The sequence below is a fragment of the Loxodonta africana genome, chromosome 26 (assembly GCF_030014295.1).
Source record: "Loxodonta africana isolate mLoxAfr1 chromosome 26, mLoxAfr1.hap2, whole genome shotgun sequence".
In the NCBI taxonomy this organism is placed as follows: Eukaryota; Metazoa; Chordata; class Mammalia; order Proboscidea; family Elephantidae; genus Loxodonta; species Loxodonta africana.
The window spans coordinates 42,365,815-42,373,085 of NC_087367.1; the positions used below are offsets into that span (position 1 = coordinate 42,365,815).

Genomic DNA, 7,271 nt, shown 5'->3' on the forward strand with positions numbered 1-7,271 from the left:
CTGAAACCATGGTCCCCTGCCCTGCTACTCTGTCCCTCAAAGTGTTTGGTTGTATTCAGGAAACTTCTTAGCTTTTGGTTTAGTACAGTTGTGCTGACTTCCGCTGTATTGTGTGTTGTCCTTCCGTTCACCTAAAATAATTCTTGTCTACCACCTAGTTAGTGAATACCCATCTCTCTCCTTCCCCACCCTCATAACCATCAAATAATGTTTTCTTCTGTGTATAAACCTTTTCTTGAGTTCTTGTAATAGTGGTCTCATACAATATTTGTCCATTTGTGGCTGATTTCACTCAGCATAATGCCTTCCAGATTCATCCATGTTATGAGACATTTCACGGATTCATCGTTGTTCTTCATCATTGCGTAGTGTTCCGTTGTGTGAGTGTAACAATTTCTTTATTCTTCCGTTGATGGGCACCTTGGTTATTTACATCTTTTTGTTATTGTAAACAGTGCTGCAGTGAACATGGATGTGCAGATATCTATTTATGTGAGAGCTGTTATTTTTCTAGGATATATTCCAAGGAGTGGGATTGCTGGATCATATGGTAGTTCTGTTTCTAGCTTTTTAAGGAAGTGCCGAATCGATTTCTAAAGTGGTTGTACCATTCTACAGTCCCACCAGCAGTGTGTAAGTGTTCAGTCTCTCCACAACTTAACATTTATTGTTTTGTGTCCTTTGGATTAATGCTATCCTTGTTGGGGTGAGATGGTATCTCATTGTAGTTTCGATTTGCATTTCTCTAACGGGTAATGATGGTGAGCATTTCGTCATGTATCCCTTAGCCGCCTGAATGTTGTCGTTGGAGAAGTGCCTGTTCATATCCTTTGCCGATTTTTTAGCTGGGTTATTTGTCTTTTTGTCGTTGAGGTTTTGCAGTATCTTGTAGATTTTAGAGATTAGATACTGATCAGATTTGTCGTAGCCAAAATTTTTTTCCCAGTCTGTATATTGTCTTTTTACTTTTTTGGTGAAGTCTTTGGATGAGCATTTAAGTGTTTGATTTTTAGGAGCTCCCAGTTATCTAGTTTCTCTTCTGGTGTTTGTGCATTGTTAGTAATGTTTTGTATACTGTTTATGTCATTTATTAGGGTTCGTAGTGTTGTCCGTATTTTTTCTTTATCATTTTAGATTTTGTGTTTGGGTCTTAGATCCATTTTGAGTTAATTTTTGTGCATGGTGTGAGGACCGGTCTTGTTTCATGTTTTTTTTTTTTTTGCGGATGGAGATCCAGTTATGCCAGCACCATTTGTTAAAGAGACTGACTTTTCCCCAATTAATGGACTTTGGGCCTTTGTCAAATATCAGCTGCTCATAAGTGGATGAATTTACGTCTGGATTCTCAATAAGTTTTTTCTCAATAATAAGTTCTAAAATCAGGTAGTTTGAGGCCTACTTTGTTCTTCTTCAGCAATGCTTTACTTATCTCGGGCCTATTCCCTTTCCTTATGAAGTTGGCGATTTGTTTCTCCATTTCATTAAAAAATGCCATTGAAATTTGGATCGGGATTGCATTGTATCTATAGATTGCTTTGGGTAGAAGACATTTTTACAATGTTGAGTCTTCCTATCCATGAACAAGGTATGTTTTCCACTTATGTGGGTCTCTTGTAGTTTTCCTTGTATAGGTCTGGTTAGATTTATTCCTAAGTATTTTATCTTTTTGGGGGCTGCTGTAAATGGTATTAATTTGGTGATTTCCTCTTCGATGTTCTCTTTGGTGGTGTAGCGGAATCCAACTGATTTTTGTATGTGTATTTTGTATGTGTATTACGTAGTTTTCTTGTGGATCTTCAGGGTTTTCTGTGTATAAGATCACACACAGGAAAGCGTGTCCCTGTTCTTTAGAGTGCATAGGTGGGTGGGTTTTGCAGCCAGATCATAGGCATCCAGTGCTGTTGGCTGTAAGGACTGGGAGGTACCACTTATCCTTGGACCTCTGTCATGGAAGGCTAGGTGGCATGGGTAGAGCCACCAATCCTCAGGCCCCCGATGTGGGTAAATGAGGACCGTGCATAATAGGCAGAGCTGTGTCAAACATCAGGAGCCTGCCTCTTCACCATATAGCTGAAACAGTTGAGGTTAGACTTCAGGTACATACCCTGTTGTACTGTGATGATGACGGCCTATGCTGTTGAGATGGGCCCACACAGGTCTATGCAGGGATGAAAGGCATTCAAAGTCTGTGGACCCCTTATGCCTCTGTCTAGGCAAAGAAGCTGCTTCTGCCGAGTTCCCGGCTTAGGGGAGCCGGCAGATTATTTTCTCCCTGTTTGTTAATTTTTTTTCCTTCCCCAAGGGCAGGAGAATGGCTCAGGGTGTGTGACAGGTCCTACTTCGGGCCCAGGGAAAGTGGCTATTGCTGAAGTTGGCTGGGGACCCAGTGCAGAGCAGGGAGGGGTCAGCGAAATGGGAGAGAGTTTTTTCCAAAAGGGGTAGTTTTTGGTCCATGGGGTAGACTAGACACATGTATTTACCTTTTGCGAGAATGCTGCTTTTCGCTGATTATGGAGGCATGAGTGGACTCTTTGCTGCTTGGTTTCTCCCTATGTGGAAAACTCATCCCGAATGCTACTGCTTGTGTCACTGTGCTTTTGCCAGCGGATCTGGCCTGCGCGGTGCTGGTTCCCACCAGGTCAGGTCTGGCAACTCCTTGCTGCTTCTGAACTATGTCTCCTTCCCCCTGCCGCTCAGTTTGATTCTTTAGTTTGCCTGTGATGTTCACGGCTCCTAGATTGTCATATATAATTGATTCATTTGTTTTTTCCAGGTCTTTGTTGTAAGAGGGACCACAGGAGATGTCTGACTACTCTGCTATCTTGGCCTGCCTCCTGTATGAAACAAAAAAAAACTCATTGCCATCGAATCGATTCCAACTCATAGCGACCCTATAGGACGGCGTAGAACTGCCTCATAGAATTTCCAAGTAGTGCTTGGTGCATTCAAACTGCAGACCTTTTGGTTAGCAGCTGTAGCACTTAACCACTACGCCACCAGGGTTTCCAGCCTCCTATATATAGTATGTTTTTAAAACCAGGTTGCGATTTGTTTTTGTATTTCTGTAAAGAAAGCTGTTGGAATTTTGATCGGGATTGCATTGTGTCTGTAGATTGCTTTGGATAGTGTTGACATCTTAACAATATAAGTATTTTAATCTATGCATATGGAATGTCTTTCCATTTATTTGTCATCTTTAATCTCTTTCAGCAGTGTTTTATAGTTTTCATTGTATAAGTCCTTATGTCTGTGGTTACATTTATTCCTAAGTATTTTATTGTCTTAGATGCTGTCGTAAATGGAATTGTTCCCCTAATTTGTCTTCTAGATTTCTCATTGCTGATTCATAGGAATCCAGCTGATGTTGTTTGTTGCCTGTACCCTGCAACTTTGCTGAATTTCTCTATTAGCTCTAAAAGTTTTCTTGTGGACTTTACTGATTTTCTGTATGTAGTATAATATCACCCTTTCCAGTCAGAAGGCAAACATCATTAATTGAGCTGAACTGCTTTTAAAGATGACTTTTTAGGACAATTTTGCTTCCAGGTTTAAAAGTTGTTTCCAGGCATTGGATTTGGGGATTCCTCCAGTTGCAGTGTATCTGGTAAATCTGGTTTTCCCATAAGAATATGAGGTTCTCTTCCACAGTTTTCCTCCTTTTGATCAAGATCCATCTATTGGGTCCCTGATCAAAATGTTCAGTAATTGTAGCCAGTCACCACCCATTTCTTCTGGTCTCATGGAAAAGGAAGGAAGTAGTTCATTGAGGTAGTCAGACCTGCTGACCGTTTCCTTCTTGGATTCTTGGGTCTCCTCCTCCCTCTGTTGCTCCAGGCCAGTATTGTTGTAGCTTGGATGACCTGTTCTTAAGAGGAAAAGCTCTCGGTCTTTCTCTGTTGAATAGAATGTTAGCTGTGGATTTTTCATAGATGCCTTTTATTAGATGAAGGAATTTTCCTTCTGTTCTTAGTTTCCTGAGTGTTTTTATTACGAAAGGGTGTTTGATTTTGTTAAATGCCTCTTCTGTGTCCATTGAGATTATCATGTTTCTTTTTATTTGTTCTATTAATGTGGGGTATTTCAAGGACTGATTTTCTAATGCTGAATCACCCTTGCATTCCTGGAATAAATCGCACTTGGTTATGGTGTCTAATCCTTTTAATATGGTATTAGATTCAGTTTGATAGTACTGTTGAAGATTTTTGTATCTATATTCATAAGGGATAGTAGTTTTCTTGTGGTGTCTTTGTCTGGCTTTGATAATCAGGGCATTGCTGGCCTCGTAGAATGAGTTAGGAAATGTTCCCTCTTCTGTTTTTGGAAGAGTTTGAGAAAGATTGGCATTTTTATAGTCTTTAAATGTTTGGTAAAATTGCCCAGTGAAGCCATCTGGTCCTGGACTTTTCTCTTTTTGGATGGTTTTTGACTAGATTCAGTCTCTTCACTTGTTATGCGTCTGTTGATGTCTTTTATTTCTTTTTGAGTCAGTGTTTATATGTGTTATGGATTGAATTGTGTCCCTCCAAAATGTATGTCAACTTGGCTAGTCCATGTTTCCCAGTATTGTGTGATTTTCCACCATTTTGTCATTGGATGCCATTTTTCTATGTGTTGTAAATTCTACCTCTGTGATGTTAATGAGGTGGGATCAGTGGCAGCTATGTTAACGAAGCAGGACTCAAATCTACAAGATGGGGTTGTGTCTTACCTCAGTCTCTTTTGAGATATAAAAAAGAGAAGCCAGCAGAGAGACATGGGGGCTCATGCCACCAAGAAACAAGAGCCAGGAGACTAGACTGTCCTTTGGACTCAGGGTCCCTGCGCTGGGCTTAGTTTGCTTGATTTTTCTAGTTCTTCCAGTTGTAAAATTAGATTCTTGATTTGATTTCTTTCTTTCCTTCTGAGCACTACCTTTATTGCATCTCATAAGTTTTGGTATGTTGTGCTTTCATTTTCATTAACGTCTGTGTATTTTCTGATTTTTTTTGTGGTAGATTGTTGTTCTTAGTTCATTTTTGTTGTTTTTGAGAATATACATAGTAGAACATAAACCAGTTCAGTAGTTTACTCAGGTACAATTCAGTGAAGTTGATTACACTCTTCAAGTTGTATTTTCTGATTGCTTTCTTGATTTTTTTGCTTGACCCATTGGTTCATTTCAACATATTTGCGCGTTTTTCAGTTTTCCTTTTGTTACTAATTTCTAGTTTCACTCGATTGTGGTTGTAGGAGGATACTTTGTATGATTTTAGTCTTTTTAAATTTATTGAGAGTTGTTTTGTCACTTGGCATATGGCCTGTCCTGGAGGGTGATCCATATGCACTGGAGAAGAAGGTATATTATGCTTTTAATGGGTAGTCTTTATATGTGTGTTTGGTTTATAGTGTTGTTCATATTCTTAATTTCCTTATTGATCTTTTTTTTTTTTGGATCTTCTCTCCACTATTGAAACTGCTGTATTGAATTTTCCAACTATCATTGTGTTGTCTGTTTCACCCTTCAATTCTTTTAGTATTGGCTTCATATATTTTGGGGCTCTGATGTTTGGTGCATCTGTAGTTATAATTGTTATATATATTTTTTTTTGATGAATTGACCTTTATATCTTTATCTAATGCCTTTGTCTCTTACAATAGATCTTGGTTTTAAGTTTGTCTGATCTTTTATTTCTTAAATTTATTTTTAGTGTTTTCTTTTTTGATACTATTGTGAATGGAATTTTAAAAATTTCAATTTCTGGTATTGTTAATTTACAGAAATAGTTTTTTTTTTTTTTTTTTTAATATTGAGCTTGTTCCTGGGACTTTGGTAAATTCCTTTATTAGTTCTCATAGGGTTTTGTGTATTGTATGTATTTCTTAGGATTTTGTATATATTGGGTCATGTAATCTGTTACTAAAAAAGTTGTACTTCTTTTCAACCTGAGTACATTTTTTTTTCTTTGACCTTATTGCACTAGCTAGAACCTTTCGTACAATGTTGAATAGAAAATGGTGGAAACTGGCATACACTTCCTTGTTCCTGAACTTTGAGGGAAAAAGAGGGGAATGTTCAGTGTGTCAGCATTAAGTATGGTTGGATGTAGATGCCTGCTTTCAGGTTGGAGAAGTTTCTATTTCTCTTGTCTTGAGATACTTATTTTTTACTGTAAGTTTGTGTTGGATTATGTTTCTGGGTTCTGTTAAATGTTTTGGTAAGGATTTTTGTGTGTATGTTCATGAAGGTTTGGTCTGTGTTTTCTTGTGTCTGGCCTTGGTGTCAGGGTTAAAACTGGCCTTAATATAGTGAATTTTCTCCTCATCAATTTTAGGTTATTAATTTCTTTTTAAATTTGTTGTTAGACTATTCAGGTCTTTAGATTTTTTCTTGAGTCAGTTTTGGTAATTTGTGTTTTTCTAGAAATTCATCCGTTTCATTTAAGCTTCAAGTTGTTCGTAGTATTTTCTTCTAACACTTTAAATTTCTGTAGGGTACTGGTGATGTCCTGACCTCTTCATTCCTGATTTTGGTAATTTGTATCTTCTCTTTTTTTGGTGTACATTCTAGCTAAGGTTTTAGGTGTTTTTAAAGAACCACTTTTTGGTGTTACTGATTTATTTCTTTGGTTTTTCTGTTGTCTCTTTTATTGGGTTCTGCTCTAATCTTAAATATTTCCTTCTTACCACTTAGTTTGCCCTTCTTTTTTATTAAGGTGAAAGCTTAGGTTATTGGTTCCAAGGCCTTTTCTGGTTATCAAACTTCAAAGGTATAAAATTCCCTCTTAGGTAGTGTTGTAGCAGTATTTCCTAAGTTTTGATATGTCATGTTTTTGTTTTCATTCAGTTCAAAATGTTTTCTAATTGCCCTGTGATTTCCTCTTTGACTCATAGGTTATTTAAATTAATGTTTAATTTCCAAGTATTTGGGGATTTCCTTGATTTTTAATTTAATTCTGTTGTAACCAGAGAACATTGTATGATTTAAATTCTTTTATGTTCATTGAGATTTGTTTTACAGCCTCCTATATGATCTATCTTGGAGAATGGGGGCAGCCCCAGACCAGAAAACTGCAGATTCCCACTATTTGAGATAAGGGAATGGGGAATATGGCATGGAAATGAAGTGAGCTATTGAGTATTGTTCTCTTTCTTTTGTATTTTTTGCTGTTTGGTGAGTTTAAACAGTCTCACATTTTGACAGATTACTTATAATCTCATCTTAATTCCAGTATATGAAAATGTTTGTTTATTTTACTAAAATTTTTGCTTTCCTCCTTTTTTTCCCCTCTTAG

At 37.5% G+C, this 7,271-nt stretch overlaps 1 protein-coding gene across 4 annotated transcripts in view; it reads left to right on the forward strand.

Moving 5' to 3' along the window:
- Positions 1 to 7,271, forward strand: part of MSL2 (MSL complex subunit 2) — an 89,246-nt gene that overhangs the window by 32,977 nt on the left and 48,998 nt on the right. The window lies entirely within an intron of this gene.